The 16,498-nt window shown below is 38.4% G+C and overlaps 1 pseudogene; it reads left to right on the top strand.

The window, feature by feature from the left end:
• Nucleotides 1-3,977: 3,977 nt before the first annotated feature.
• On the top strand, nucleotides 3,978-4,058 carry LOC122905780 (annotated as a pseudogene).
• The last annotated feature ends 12,440 nt before the right edge of the window (nucleotides 4,059-16,498 follow it).

The following is a 16,498-nucleotide window of genomic DNA, read 5'->3' as shown; positions in this document are numbered from 1 at the left end:
TAGCAGGACTGGCTTCATGGGTCATGGGACATGTGCAGTCACACACACAGGGCCCCATGCTCAGAAGTGCCCTGTGCTTGGCTGAATGCTCTGCTGTCACTCTCTGAAACGTGACAAGGGCCCTCCATTTTCATTCTGCATTGGGACCTACAAATTGTATACCTGGCTTCAGATGACACCATCACAAATCCCAGCCAGAAGTCCCTACTTCATGGCCTCCGTGGGTCATAATGGAATTTCTACCAGGAATCTGGCTAGATCCTGAAGATATTCAACTTCCTAGAGAGACGTTTTTCAATGTTACTATAGATTTGCCTTAGCTGGAACCAACTTTCAAAAGACCAGGTAAGTAATGGGGGGAGGATAAAGAAGTGTTATAGGGAGGAATCTTAGAAAATGTTTTGTGAGGGTTTTTTTGTTTGTTTGTTTGTTTTTGTTTCTTAAATTGGACATAGTATCTTGGGGGTTTCTAAACAGCGGGCCTGAATTAAAGTAGAAACATATCAGCATTGGATATCCCAAAGGAAACATGGCTCTCTTATCCCTGAGCACCTGGATAACAAAGGGAAACCTCCTTTGGTTACACACACACACACACACACACACACACTTAAATAAACAGCAGGCCCAAATTCTAAATACCACTCACTCTGGATGTGTACTGTAGTCAGTACTGAAAAAGCAAACAAACAATTTTAATTTGATGAGCAAAGCTGAAAAAGTAGAAGAGATTCTAGAAATTTTAGAAATCTTAGATTAAATTAAAATTAAATTTCAGAAATTTTAGAAACCATGTAGATCGTGTTTCTGTTTTACCAGCAACATAAAGATAAAAAAGTCCAAAGGCTCATAGATAGTGAGGACTTCAGCAGTGAAGGAGTCTAGGCATTGTGGTTCCCATTCCAGGGTGCTGTCAAGGACACCACTCACTCTCTGAAAAGCTAAGTACCCCGCGCATAGGACTCAGGATATCATCCACTCCTCTGTACAAAGTCCTCCCCCCCCCCCAGAGAGCACCAAAGAGCTTGTCACACTAATTATGTGAACAGCAACGCCAGCTTCTGCTTGGCTGGCCTGGATAATGGTGCTCACCGTGGGTCTACACTGCTGTAAGGGGGAGCAGGGGCTGACAGCCATAAAGCATATTTTCTATGAATTTTTTATCATAGAAAGTGTATAATGTGGCTCTTGTATATAATCCCATATCTTTGACTTGTTTAAATATTGCTGGTTTTGAATAGTGGTCCTGTCTTTATTTGTAAGTAACAGTGGCATATGATGCCCCCAAAACACATTTTTTTCCAGACCCTTTTCATTTTATTATTGATTTTTAGGGGGGGGGGGTGTCCTTTTGCTATAGGTAAAATTTGAGGACAGTAGAAAGAGTTCAGTTCTGGTTTTGTTGTGAAGTTAGAGCTCCCTCCAGTGATCTCTCTGGCTGACTGAACTTAAAAAAAACCTTCCTTTCCAACTGTTCTTCGACGCATACAAATAAATCTAAGCTTTATTGGCCTTTACAATGCAGGTTTTTGTCCCTTCTAAAAATTAAACTCAGCCAGTAAATACATGCATATTGATTTCTCCTAAAATCTTGTTAAATATCCATAGTCATTTATTCTCCAGTAGAGAATATTTAGAGGGTAGAATCAATACAATAAGACGTGGTCAAGGAACTTTCATTTTGGCCGAGACAGTGTCCATGTATTGTCATTACATATAAAACTTCTCTGACTCTGCAGGTGAGAGATAACTTTCACAGTTATTAGCAAAGAAAGACACCGGACAGGGTAAGGGCCTCCCATTCACACTGGAATTGTTATTTATATTTCAGAGGCTTTTTAAATGAACTGAAATAACTTTTCAGATTTATCACAGCCATCTCTAACATTCCTCCTTTAAACCACCTTCAATTTACTGGCTTCTACAAGCCAAGCATGACACTGCCCATATCAGCAATGCCACGTAACTCGATCAACCACAGGTAGTACCTAAAGGGATACATGAATTATTCATGAAACTAACCGAGGGCCAAGTAGATATTAAATCACTTTTGACTGTGAGGAAACCAGTTATGATTCTTGTGATTTATTTAGTTACTTACTGATTTATTTAATTCCTCCAAATACCACATTAGGTACTCCTTTGCTCAGTATCACGGAATCACAGCCAAGGTAATTGGTGAGATGCTCTCTCAGCCATACATTTGCTTATTTCCTCTCTTCCCTCCTCTCCTTCCTCCTCCACTTATCTCTCCTAGTTTATATTTCTCTTCCTTTCCCTTCCCCCTCCTAAAAGGTCTCATTGAGGCTTAGCTTTAGACCTGGTAACTACACTAAAGATAATCTGATACAATCCCCTTTGATTTTATGGAAGGGAAATTGAAGAGGATTGAGAAGCTTGACCAGCCACACCTGTTTCCTCTTCCTTCTTCCCTTCTTTGCAGCAAGGTCTAAAGTTCCCTTTAGGTTCAGCAAAAAACCTGGGTGTTTCTGATACTGCTGGCCCCTGGCTCACCCTTGTCCATGTCTACGGTTTGGGTTAATGGTCAAGGATATGCATACAACAATGAAACTAGAGATGGCAGAAATAGTTTTCTGTATAAAGAGATTTTAGAAAATGAAGGCTCTGGGAAAATTACATGAGCATGCACTATTTCAGAGCCATGGAATCCGGTATTTTAGGTTTTCTTCTCCTGAAAAATGCCTTGCTTTTGCCCCTTTAAATAAACCTAAACAAGAGAACTTGATTTGACATCACTTTTCATGACAATGATGGTAATGATGTTGCATTTTATTTCTCTTTATACATTATACCTTACCAAGTTTTCTCACCTAGTGTTCCACTCCAGGTAACTGGAACATGATTGCCTTGAAACTCATGGACTAGGACTACATAAGGCAGAATGCAAGGAACCAACAGAGACCGCAGAGTGCCCTTCTACTTTCATGCCACCATTAGCTGCGGGTTATTGCATGGCTGAGTTCTATGTTCGTTAGAATGTTTATGCAGTTTAAAGGAGATATCAAATTTAGCACTTGGGGGAGAAAAGGGTTATCAAGGTGTAGACAGTTAAAGCAATTGCCTAGCCAAGAAAAATTGCTGCAGGCTCTGTAGCAAGCAGAGGTGTTCTGTCACCATTGCCCACTGCCTGCAAGTCCAGCAGGAGGAGTAAATCTAAGGACAGCCCTTGCTGTTTAACCTGATCTGCAGTCTCCTTTAAAGGAGTCCACCTATGTGGGTCAAGATGTTCGGTGAGAGAAGATTTCAGGAACATCCAGGCATCTTGCTAACCTGGATAGTTTGGCCAGATGTAAGCTATTTTAGTGAGAAAGTAACTGAAACTTACAGAGAGAACAAATTCACTCTGTGGAGAAACAAAGCAATGCCAGTTACCCACACATTGCAAACAATTTCCCTAAGCAAGAGAATGGCTTCTACAACAAAGGCAAACCAAACCTCTTACCCCATGGGGTGGATCTCAGATTCTAGTAAGCATGTGCATCACCTGAAAACCTTGTTAATGTGCAGATTCCAAGACTGCCTCCTCCAACCCTCTTTCAGATAAGCTAATGTTATCTTTCTTTTAACCAGGAATTTGAGGTGATTCTGACGGGTACTGTGCTTTGAGAAACAATATGTAAACAATGTCAGTAAAATAAGTATTCAGTCCAGGAAGAGGGTTGATGACCCCTGTGTTATTTTCAATGACTTCCTTTGCCACAAAACAGGAATGGAAGCGGCTCCATTCCTGCCTTGGCACTAGAGAATCTCTTCAGCTTTCTGAGTGAGCGTCAGCGACCTCATCTTCTAAGATGTGGTTTGCAGAATACACAAGGTTACATGGAAGATTTTTTCAAATAACTGTATGCAACACCAAGGTCAAGTGTTTATTTTACTAAGGAACGAAATGTTAAGGAAATTTTCCAGCATCACTTACAATGTACAGATACATACTTCAACTCAGAACTACCATATCCTGATCAATGATGACTCCCACATACACATTCCTTGCAAATTGGAACAAAATGAGTGAGAAAAAAAAAAAAATTACAGTGTCTTTTCTCCTTTACTTGACTATTGAAAATGACTTAAGTCAGCTCCTCTAAAAGGGTATTCCTATGGTATGAACTCGTCGATGAAGATGTACAAGTTACAAATGGCATCATTAAAAAAAAATAGCCTTGCAAAACTGAACTTGGTCCATCAGTGTGAGAAAGGAATACTGCTCAATTTGCCCCAATTTTTCTAAGTGGCTTAAGTTAACTTGAAAATTGAGTCCACGTTCCTCATCAAGATAAGCCAAAACAATAAGAGCAGGCATGCTGACCTAAGTAAAGATGAGAGGGTCTTGGAATGGGACAAAGAAACTCCAAGTGTGCACTAAATCAAAGCTCTGAGTCATCTTAATACCTCAATCCCCTCATCCATAAAATGGGGATTAATAATGTTTTCCTCCCCTTGAGGGTTGTTTAAAAGGGATAACTAACAAAGTAAATGGTTGTAAATTATTTTGCGGGCCTGCTGTGTTGCTGCCAAATAGGAAAATTTCAATTTAAAAGCTGAGATCTTTAGAAGCTCCAAAATATTACAAAGCAAGTCACATTTCATGGCTAATTTAAAACATCAGGGGTTCACACAAGTTGCTTATAATGATGTTTTCCAATTCCCATGTTATTTGATGATTTACACAGCTTCAACTTTTACGGTTGGATCCAGCCATTCCTGTCTGGCCGTGATTCTCTTTTATCAATATTACCAGCTCACATAACTGTCTATCTCTTTGGGGGATTAAACACTATTTTTTATCTGGACCTGGAAAGAGTCAATTCGGAGATGATAAGAAACTTTGGGTTGCAAGTCCCATGTGTTATTTATTTAGATCAGGAAAAGAGCTGTTATAGACAGCTTTAGGAAGACTTTTTAAAGCCCTGATAAAATCTTTGTGTGTCACATGGAAAGACACTGAAAATATTTCAATACCTTAAAGCTCTTAAGAGTTGAACTAAACTTTCAGTAAAAGAGTCCAATTTTCCTTCTGGATTTTTGGCCTTCAAAAGACAAAAACCAAGCCAAGAAAATAAAATAACAGAAAAAAAAATTGACTGCACCAAATCTTCAAATCACAATATTAAGGTAAACAGTGTCTGTACACTGTCTGTACACAGAAGAATTGAGAAACTGCATGGAGATGGTATGATATTCAGGGTTTGCCAAAAGTAATTTATACTAAGACCTGGGCAGGGTATTAGATAAAAATACGAATTCCCAGACTCCACTCTAGTCTTCCTGCATGAGAATCTTGAGGAAAAAAAAAAAAAAAAAAAAGCCCTGGAAATCTGAATTTTCAGCAAGTTTCTAAGATTCTTGCTACTTAAGTTATTGTCAGTGGACCAGCACCATCAGCATCACCTAAAACTTGTTAGAAATGCAGAATACCAGCCTCCGCTCCCAAGCTGCTAAATCAAGACCTGTAATCTAACAAGCTCCCCAAGGTATTTGTATATACACAGAAGTGTGAGAAGCGCTGCCCCAGATGATCCCTACATCTGACAAGCTCAGGAGAGAAGTGTAATGGAATGAGCCCAGCGATTAAGGTTCGGGTCAATCCCTCGTTTGGTCACTAAGCTCAGAGGTTCTCCCTGCAACGGCCTGGGAGTAAAAAAGAGATTAAGTGTGAGTTTGGCACCATCATTTTAACTGCAGTGAACCATCCAAGATGCTCTTCCTTCCAAAAAAAGAGAGAGGAAAGGCTGGCTAGATATGAATTGTTACTGAACAGTTGTCTAGGGCCTACCATGGGACAAGTAGGTGCCAGGCAGTGAGGAAACTGCCAGACTGCAGAGAACAAAGTGTACACACTCACACACACACACACAGGCGCACCTATAAACCTGGTGCAATCTGAGGTCAGTGCGCTGGACCAATGACAATTCCCTGGTTGTGAGAGTGTGCTAGTTATACCACGTGTTGTCATTCGGAGACACTGAGTGCAAAGTATACAGGGTCACTCTGCATTATTTCCTACAAGTGCAAGTGAGCCTACAGATCTATTAAAAAGTTAGAAAAACACAAAAAAACCCCAAGCCCACAACAAGGATCCTCATTTTTTGTTTGAGAAATGTAAGGGTTGGGAAGTATAAGTAATTTGTCCAAATGTCCTTACTAATAAAATAGGTGATTTTTGAAACAGTAGTCTATGGTGGGTGGTGCATTAAAAAAGAAATTTGCAGACTAGACTGCATTTCTGTGTCTTCTATATTATGTTTTGGAGTATGAATGTCATTGCTTGTATCCTATTCATTAATACAGGCACTACTGAATCGACATACTGAATTAATTCAGCATAAATCAAAGCAGGCAGAAAAAGGGAAAAATAAATCTATTATAAAAACTATTAGATCTACTATCAAGGAACAGGAAATGAAATGTTTCTGGTTTTTTAAAAAATATTTTACTTATCTACTTAAGAGGGAGTGAGTGAGAGTATGAGTGGGAGGAGGAGCAGAGGGAGAGGAAGAAGCGGACTCTCTGCTGAGCAGGGAGCCTGATGTAGGGCTGGATCCCCGGACCCTGGGACCATGACCCAAGCTGAAGGCAAATGCTTAATCGACTGAGCCACCCAGGTGCCCCAGGGAACCGAGGGTTTTTAAAAGAAAAAAATAACTCGGGGCGCCTGGGTGGCTCAGTGGGTTAAAGCCTTTGCATTTGGCTCAGGTCATGATCCCAGGGTCCTGGGATCGAGCACCATATGGGGCTCTCTGCTCTGTGGGGAGTCAGCTTCCCCCTCTCCCGCTGCCTGCCTCTCTGCCTACTTGTGATCTCTCTGTCAAATAAATAAATAAATAAATCTTAAAAAAAAAAAAGAAAAAGAAAAAATAACTCATTTTAAAATTTCAACCTCTTTCTTTTACACCTTAAAGCGGAAATATTTTGCTTCTTAAGAGGAACAAGCACTAAATACCCACTCCAAATTATAAATCAAAGTCAACAGAAAATCTTTTCATCTTGGAAGTGCTATTTCTTTAATGTTGTTTTAATAAGTATTTCTAGTAAAATTTGTTTACTTTAAAGAAAGAAAAAGAGAAAGGCAGGAATGAAAGCAGGAAGGAAGGATAAAAAAAAAGAAGGATAAGAGGAAAGAAGGAAGAAAAAAGGCTAATAAAAGAAGTGAACCGTATAGTAAGGGCTGAACAATACACTGGACAAACAATACACAGAACAAAAATAAGAATTCATAAAGTAAACAATCAGTCAATAGAATTTTGTTTTAAACATTCCCCCTCAACATGAGGATACACATTCTTTACCTATTAAATTGAAAAATATATAGTTAAAATTGTAAGTTCTACTAAAGATGTGGCAGTATAAAGCTATCTTGTACTTACTAGTGGAAATGGAATTGTCATAGCCTTTCTGGAGTAACTTAGATAGTATGCCTCCAAAAGTGGAAAGACTTCTATGCAAGGACATTCATCATATCATCTAATGGTAAAAAATTAGAAATAATATTAATGTCTGACAGTGATCCATTAAGTTATGAAACATCATAATGGAATGAAAAGTTATTTAAATAACATATTTGAATAATATTTATTGACCTGGAAAGTAATGACTATATTAGAAATAAGTATTTTAAAATACTAAGAATGGTGGTTTCTGGAGAGTGAATTATTTTCTTTAAATAAAGGATTTTCTAGATTTCTCTCAAAAAGCACACTTTAAAGATTAAGAAAGGACGGCTCTGAGGTCTACCCTGGAAAGGAAAGAGACTCTTTCTGGGGAGGTGCTTGTCTCTCTCTGTGATTTCCATTTTTCCCACTAAGTTAGGTACCTATGGGAAGAAAAGGAAAATAAAGAAGGTCAAGGAAAGCTCAAAGATTGGAAAAAGGGCTGGAGGTATGCCCCAGTCAGCATTTTTCGAAGACCATGAGGTATGGCCAGTAAAGAAACCAGGACTGTCAGTCATGTGAGCTCTGCCTGCCCAGCCCCTTTGTTAAGAGTAAAAAGATGAGATATTTCCCATTCATCAGTGGACTCATCCATTTCCATGCTTTTCGGTGTTTTCCTTTCCCTAAGTTTCTTATTAAAAGCTTGTATGTAAAAGTTCCATCTTGTTTTGCCTTATTTTCCCCATCTTGGTCAGGCTAGACGAAGAATAGAGTTACACCTGTGGGAGGCCAATGAGACAGTGGTTTCAGGTGCCACCCATGCTTGGACTAGGAAGGGGCACTTGGAGATGAGGAACACTGAAGAGGTTAGCCAGCTGCAACTGCCATGTTCCTCCCTTTTCCTTTTGGATTTGGCTTCTAGTTTACACCCAAAATGAGCCAGATTCTGGCAGTAATTTACAATGTCACAATAATACTGAAATAAGGGTGTCTTTAAATATGACATCAAAGGAGTTCTTGAACAAAAATGAATATTTAAGCAACAAAAGTCTGTTGACTTCTTACATTTTTACAAGGCAAATGTTTGGCATCTGCGTATGTACATGAATGTACGTGTGCAGGGTATCCATGTGTGCACGATGGTGAGATTTCTTCCCTCCAAATGAGCATAAAACAGAGGACTCCAGCTCTAATAAAAAACTGAACCTCTTCTTGAACATAAAAATTCCTTTTTAGCAAATAGACCAGTCATCTCAGGGAGAAGAAAAGGACAAATAGAGGCAATTGCTTAAAATTTAACCGAACCCTCGATAATGATCAAGGCCTGTGCCTTCCTCCCCCATGTCAAAAGGCAATTTTGGACGCTGTTCTTGCTCTGAGTCCTTCAGGGAATTGGCACACATATGAACTTCCAAATACTATATGTGAACACAAGAAATAATTTAGAACTATTGAATAAAACCCCAAAACACAATACTTAAGGTAGTAAAGAATATGGGACGGGAAGGATAAAAACTAGGCAAAGAAAGCATCTCATAATCATAATTGTTCTTATTTCTGTACAAATAGATTATAGAAGGTGTTCTATTTTGATTTCTGATGAAAAAAAAAAAAAAAAAACAAGATGCAAATAATTCCGAGTCATGCAACAGTGGTCAAATTCTGTCTGAAAACATTCAATATTTTTTTTTAAAGATTTTATTTATTTATTTGACAGACAGAGATCACAAGTTGGCAAGAGGCAGGCAGAGAGAGAGGAGGAAGCAGGCTCCCCGCAGAGCAGAGAGCCCGACGCGGGACTCGATCCCAGGACGCCGGGATCACGACCCGAGCTGAAGGCAGCGGCCCAATCCACCGAGCCACCCAGGCGCCAACATTCAATATTTTTGAAGAGTCAGCCCACAGAGGTGAAAATCAAATTATTCACTGGATCAAAGAAGTTAAGAGGTAATAAGTGGAGTTTCATAAATTAACAAAATAATATTGGACTTCTGAAAGTCTGTTCTTCCAGTTTGCCTTTTGATTTTCACAGATTTTCTCTCTTCACACTCAGAAACATCCATCATCATAGAAAGCTTACGTAGACTTAATATTCAAGTTGCTTCACTTTGCTGAGTGCCAACAGCTGCATATTTCTATACGTATATAGTCTTAGAATTTGTGCAAAAGAACATGCTTACATGCATCTATTACTTCAGTAAAAGGCCTCTATATTTTACTGTTAAGACAAGCTGACTGTTACTTCTTTTTTTTTTTTTTAAGATTTTATTTATTTATTTGACAGAGAGAAAGATCATTAGTAGGCAGAGAGGGAGGGGGAAGCAGGCTCCCCGCTGAGCAGAGACCCTGATGCAGGGCTCCATCCCAGGACCCTGGGATCATGACCTGAGCCAAAGGCAGAGGCTTTAACCCACTGAGCCACCCACGCACCCCCTGACTGTTACAGATTTCTTCAGCACTAAAACATAGCTTATTTCCTCGTTATTTAGCAACACAATCACCCATCGAGTCCTTAAGCCCCCATTCAAAATCAGTGTTGATCTAGGGTGAATGTTGATCTCGGGTGACCATATAATGTATTGGACAAACTGGAACACTTTTGATAGGAAATGGAGACACTCAATAGACAGGCAAACCTGGATGCCTGGTCACCCTACTCCTGTCCCAAACTCAATAGCTGCTTTTTGGTGCATCCTTCATATTGCAATCACTCTAGAACCAAATAAGACACAATTCATTTTTCCTACAATTTAAAAAAAAAAAAACATTTTAAAGGCCAGAATTCAGAAAGGCAGAATGACAGTAATGTAAATGATTATAAGGGGATAGCAGGTTTGTCTCCTACACACTTAAGCCCCCATGTTGCATCACCACTCCCTCATATCAGGGAGATCATATGATGGTTGTCTTTCTCCGCTTGACTTATTTCGCTAAGCATGATACGCTCTAGTTCCATCCATGTTGTCGCAAATGGCAAGATTTCGTTTCTTTTGATGGCTGCATAGTATTCCATTGTGTATATATACCACATCTTCTTGATCCATTCATCTGTTGATGGACATCTAGGTTCTTTCCATAGTTTGGCTATTGTGGACATTGCTGCTATAAACATTCGGGTGCACGTGCCCCTTTGGACAAACCATAAGTGACTCTTAATCTCACGAAACAAACTGTGGGTTGCTGAGGGGAGGGGGGTTGGGAGAAGGGGGGTAGGGTTATGGACATTGGGGAGGGTATGTGCTTTTGGGTAAATTGGAAGGGGAGATGAACCATGAGAGACTATGGACTCTGAAAAACAATCTGAGGGGTTTGAAGTGGCGGGGGGGTGGGAGGTTGGGGTACCAGGTGGTGGGTATTATAGAGGGCACAGCTTGCATGGAGCACTGGGTGTGGTGAAAAAATAATGAATACTGTTTTTCTGAAAATAAATAAATTGGAAAAAAAAAAAAAGGGGATAGCAGGAAAATTATTCATTCCTACCCACTCTCTCTGGGTTTGCTCCTTTCTGGCTCAGAGACCCTTTCTGCCTGTACTTTCTGCCCCCGTCATGCTCCTGCCGGCTGCAGGCTACACACAATAGAGCATTAAGCGAGTTACAATACCAGCAAAGGCCTGATGAGGTGATTATTTCAAATAGAAATGGGATGCAAAATCTGTCACAGAGCCACTGTGGAGAACATGGTTCCCCTAGAAAAAATGAAAATTTGTCTTTACATCTGTTTGCAGTTTCAGTGCTGGAGAAACCAAATCTCAGAATACTTTATCGTTCTCCCCTTCTTTTCCCTTGATACCTCGCTACTTACACATACTCTTGAATGTCTTGAAGCACTGGCATTCTCACTCTTATTAGTCTTCCCCTTTGCCACTCCTAGAAGATTCAGCCTTTAAAACTTGCAGATACACATACACATTTGCATTCTTAAAATGTACAGAGTAATAAGAACCTTAGTTTGTGTTCTGCCTTGTTCATTTTGATATCTGACATTCCCCTGGATATTTAGTATACATCCAGAGACATCAAGCTGAGTGATTTTCGGAAAGATAAATTAATCCTGAGAAAAGAAGCCACCATCTATTCTGTACTTGCCACATTTCTGGTAATGGAGGGGGGAAAATAAATAAGTTATTACTTCCAGAGCAAAAGAAAGGAATAAGATGAGAAAAGGAATTAGAATTGCATTCTATATATGGCCCTCTATCTGTCGCCAAGTAGCTCTTAAAAGGATATTGCTCTAAGCCAAAGCATTATTTTTTTAATGTAAAATTTCATCTAGGTATGACAAATACAAGTTTACTGCTCAACGAATTTTCACAAACTGAACAAACTGAACATATTCAGATTGCAGATCAAGAAATAGGACAGCAATAGCACCTCAAGCTATCTCCATGACCCCACCTAATAAGTATACCTCCTTCCCCATAGGTCACAATTATTAACTTCCATCACCAGTGATTAGTACTTCCTGCTTCAGGACTTTATTATAGGATATGAAAACTCTTTTTGCATCTGGATGTTTTTAGTTAGTATTAGGTTTTTGAGACTTATCCGTGTTGTTTCATTAAGTAGTAGTCACTCATTCTCACTGATGATTGGTATTTCCTTGTATGATTATATCACAATTTATCTACTCTATAAATGTTGATGGACATTTAGGTTGTTTTCAGTTTGGGGCTAAGACCAAGAATCATGCTACAAATCTTCCCAAGTAAGTCTTTCAGTGTCTATATATTGGGTGCAAGAATAGAATTTGCTAGTCAAATGGTATTTACATTCTGCCAAGCAATTTCTCAAAGGACTTATATTACTTTAGTGCATAAGAGTTCCCATTGTTCTACATTCTCATCAAAATTAGTACAGCCTGGGGGCCCCTGGGTGGCTCAGTGGGTTAAGCCTCTGCCTTCGGCTCAGCTCATGATCTCAGGGTCTTGGGATCAAGCCCCGAATCAGACTCTCTGCTCAGCAGGGAGCCTGCTTCCCACCCCCCCCACCCCGCCTGCCTCTCTGCCTACTTGTTATCTTTCTGTCAAATAAAAAAATAAATAAAATCTTTTAAAAAAAATTAGTACCACCTGCCTTTTAAATTTCAACCATTCTGGTGGGTGTGTACTATCTTATTTTGGTTTTAATTCAAATTTCATTGATTACTAATGAGATTGAAGTATCTTTTTACATGTTTATAACAATTTGAGTATTCTCTTTGTGAAAAGTTAGTTCAAATATTTTTTCGATTTTTCTACTTGGTTATCTTTCATTTTTGTATTTAGTAGGAATTCTTTGTATATTCTAAATTATATGCATATATGGTTTATGCTCTGTGCTTTTGAGATGCTATTAATGTTATAAAATATTCTTCAAAAATTTCCTCTAGAAATCACCTCAGTGGGTTAAAGCCTCTGCCTTTGGCTCAGGTCATGATCCCAGGGTCCTGGGATCGAGCCCTGCATCGGGCTTTCTGCTCAGCGGGGAGCCTGCTTCCTCCTCTTTCTCTCTGCCTGCCTCTGCCTACTTGTCATCCCTCTCTGTCAAATAAATAAAATCCTTTAAAATAAAAAAAAAAAATCTCCTCTAGAAGTCTTACTGTTTTTATTTTACATTTAACTGGAATCTGACTGTATCCATTAAGTGAGATAGAAAGTAAATATTCATTTCTTTCACATAGATATCCATTTTTTTAAATTTATCAATTTCTAGAAAAACTCATACTTTTCTCCCTACATTCTATGTCAACTTTGTCATAAAATAAATGACTACATGTATGAAGCTCTATCTTTAATACATGAATATAAGGCTTTCTCATTTTGATATTTATGCATCCCAAAGTTTGTATATGCCTTGTGTTTTTATAAGTTAATACAAAATATCTTCTCATTCTCTTGTAGGTTTTGTTTTGTTTTATTTTATTCATAGTTTTATTCTTCTTAGAAAGTGTGTTGCTTGTTCCCAAACATTTGGAAATATTCTAATTATTTTGTAACTAATTTCAGCTTTAATTCTAGTAAGATCAAAGGAAATAGTCTCATGGTTTTTATTAACTTAAAATGTATTAATGTATCGAAACTTGAATGGTACAGCATTAATCTGATACCAATTTAGTTATAAAGTTCTTTTTTTGTGTCTACATGTTAGTTATAATTTTTCCTAACACTTGATTTTCAATATTTCTGTTTCAAAATTTTCTTTTTTTAAGGTATATTTCTTTCAAATAGCTAATAGATGTATTTTGTTTTTCATCTAGTCTAACATTTTTCTTTTAATGGGAAAATTTATATTGTTTATATTTAATGCTATAACTTCTATACCTAGGTTTAAATCTATCATCGCATTTATTACTAGTTTTCCCCACATATTCTATCTTCCCTTCTTTCTTCTTAAAGCAATGGCTAACAGATTATATATTCTTTCACTCATAGGGATAACATTAGAAATCCTTAGTTTATTACAACTGGACATAAATTAGAATTTTACCACTTCCCAGTTAATGGTATGTCCTTAAAACACTTCAACTTTATTTTCCCATCTCCTACCTTTTGTGTTATTATTGTATAAATTTTAATTCTAGATATGGTTAAATACCTTGAAACATTATTTGTATTATTATTTTCACTTAGGTTTACTCACATATCACCTTTCCCATTTTTCTTTTACTTTTCCTTACTTTCTTATCTGCTATTGTTTTTCTTCTGCCCAAAGAGATTTTTTCCACATTTATTTTAATTCAGGTCTGCTGGCAACAAATTCAGTTTTTGCTTGTATAAAATACCTTTATCTGTCTTTTAAAGGATATTTTTACTTAGCTCATAAATCTAAATTGGCAGGTATTTTTTTTCTCCACACTTTAAAGATGTCATTTCATTTTCTTTTTATTTCTATTGTTTCTTTTTTTTTTTAAGATTTTTATTTATTTATTTGATAGATCACAAGTAGGCAGAGAGGCAGGCAGAGAGAAAGGGGAGGAAGCAGACTCCCCACTGAACAGAGAGCCCGACTTGGGGCTCGATCCCAGGACCCTGAGACCATGACCTGAGCCAAAGTCAGAGGCTCAATCCACTGAGCCACCCAGGTGCCCCTATTTCTATTGTTTCTATTAAAAATTCAGTTCTGTTTAGCTTTTTAGTGCTTATCCTCTTGGCTTCTAAGCCTCTTGCTCTGTGCAATTTAGGACCCAGCAAACACCCCAAAGGAAAAACTGTTGTAGACTGTGGACTTTCTTCTTTGCATTTCCCTTCTGTCTATAACCTTGGGCTCTCAAATCTTAGGTGTTTTGGCACTTTAAAGTTCCGATTTTTGTCTCCTTGGTCTCATAAGACTGTTTTAAACTATACTGGCTCCCCAGCCACCTCAGCTAATCTATCCATGGCTTCTGAGTCTCTCATTGTGTGCTTCTTAAGAGTCAATAAATGCTCTTCAGCAGAAAGCCATGTGTAGAATGTTTGCCCAAGTCAATAGCCCTTCTTCTTTACAAGATACCAGACTGTCAGGGCCTCGTTTCTTGATGGGCCCTCTGATATCCTTAAACACACACACACACACACACACACATATACATATATATACATACATATACAGCTGAATTTTAAATACATGCATTTAAAATTCAATAAATATATATAATAGATATATATGTTATATATTTCTTATTTATTTCCTCTATATATTTATATATTTTATATAAGCATTATATATAATATATATACTACATATATAAATATATATGTAGTGTGTGTGTGTCTATATAATATATTATATATATATATATATATTTTTTTTTTTTTAATTAAGCTATTCCAGTTGTTCTGAACAGAAGCACTGGTCTACAACTAACCATTCCACAGATCTGGAAGCAGAAGTCAAAATGTTGTTTCTTGAAACTTTCCTATTTCCTAATGGTCTTTTCAAGAAGGTTATGGTAGATTTTAGTGTTAACAATCATAAGCTTTCCCTTAGCAGTGGCATAATATATCCCTATATTCATTGGCATCAGCCTGGCCATCTGACTTCAATTAGAATCTTGAAGAGGCAGTTTATGAATTGCTAAGCCTGTTTTCTTTTTCTTTCTGAAATTTTTTTTTTCTGAAATATTTTATTTATTTATTTGACAGACAGAGATCACAAGTGGGCAGAGAGACAGGCAGAGAGAGAGGGGTTAAGTAGAGAGCTCAATGTGGGGCTCGATTCCAGGACCCTGAGATCATGACCTGAGCTGAAGGCAAAGGCTTAACCTACTGAGCCACCCAGGTGCTCCCCAGGCCTGTTTTCTTTCTGCTTGAGACCAACAGTGATCCAGATACAGGCTGTTTTTGGTTTTGATTGTTCATTTGTTTTTGTTTTTTAGATTTAATCAATTTATTTATTTGAGAGAGAGAGAGAGAGAGAGAGAGAGCGAGCCTGCATACAAGCAGGGCTAGGGGCTGAAGGAAAGGGAGAGAGAGAGAATCCCAAGCAGACTCCACACTGAGGACAAAGCCCAAAGTAGAACTCCATATCAGGACCCATGAGATCATGGCCTGAGTCAAAATCAAGAGTCAGACACTTAACAGACTGCACCGGCCAGCAGCCCCCAGATACACACTGTTCTATTAGCATGGATAGGCAAAGCTGACTGGACATAGACAGAGAGCATTTATTATTATTAGGGCCTAAAATTGGGGGTTGATTTTACTGCAGTGTAACCTACCTATCCTGACTGATACATGGGTACACAAAGGAAATGGGCACATATAATTCATGGGTCTCCTTCATGATGTATCACTATAGTGAGAACCCTTTGGGCCAAAGACTGCCTTAATAGAAGGAAGTTGATCACTAAGAGCCAACTTCTCATTTCTATACCCAGAAGAGTCTTTTGTTAAGATTTCCAAAGGCAAAGAAGATGGAATATATCCCAGTGTGTTTTTGACTTTGACCTTTCCCTAAAATATCCCATTATTAGAATTCAAACATTATGCAGGGACGCCTGGGTGGCGCAGTTGGTTGGACGACTGCCTTCGGCTCAGGGCGTGATCCTGGAGTCAGGGCGGGATCGAGTCCCACATCGGGCGCCCAGCTCCATGGGGAGTCTGCTTTGCTCTCTGACCTTCTCCTCGCGCATGCTCTCTCTCACTGTCTCTCT

This window comes from Neovison vison, chromosome 4 (assembly GCF_020171115.1).
Source record: "Neovison vison isolate M4711 chromosome 4, ASM_NN_V1, whole genome shotgun sequence".
NCBI classification, from domain to species: domain Eukaryota; kingdom Metazoa; phylum Chordata; class Mammalia; order Carnivora; family Mustelidae; genus Neogale; species Neogale vison.
This window is presented reverse-complemented; position numbering and strand designations above follow the sequence as displayed.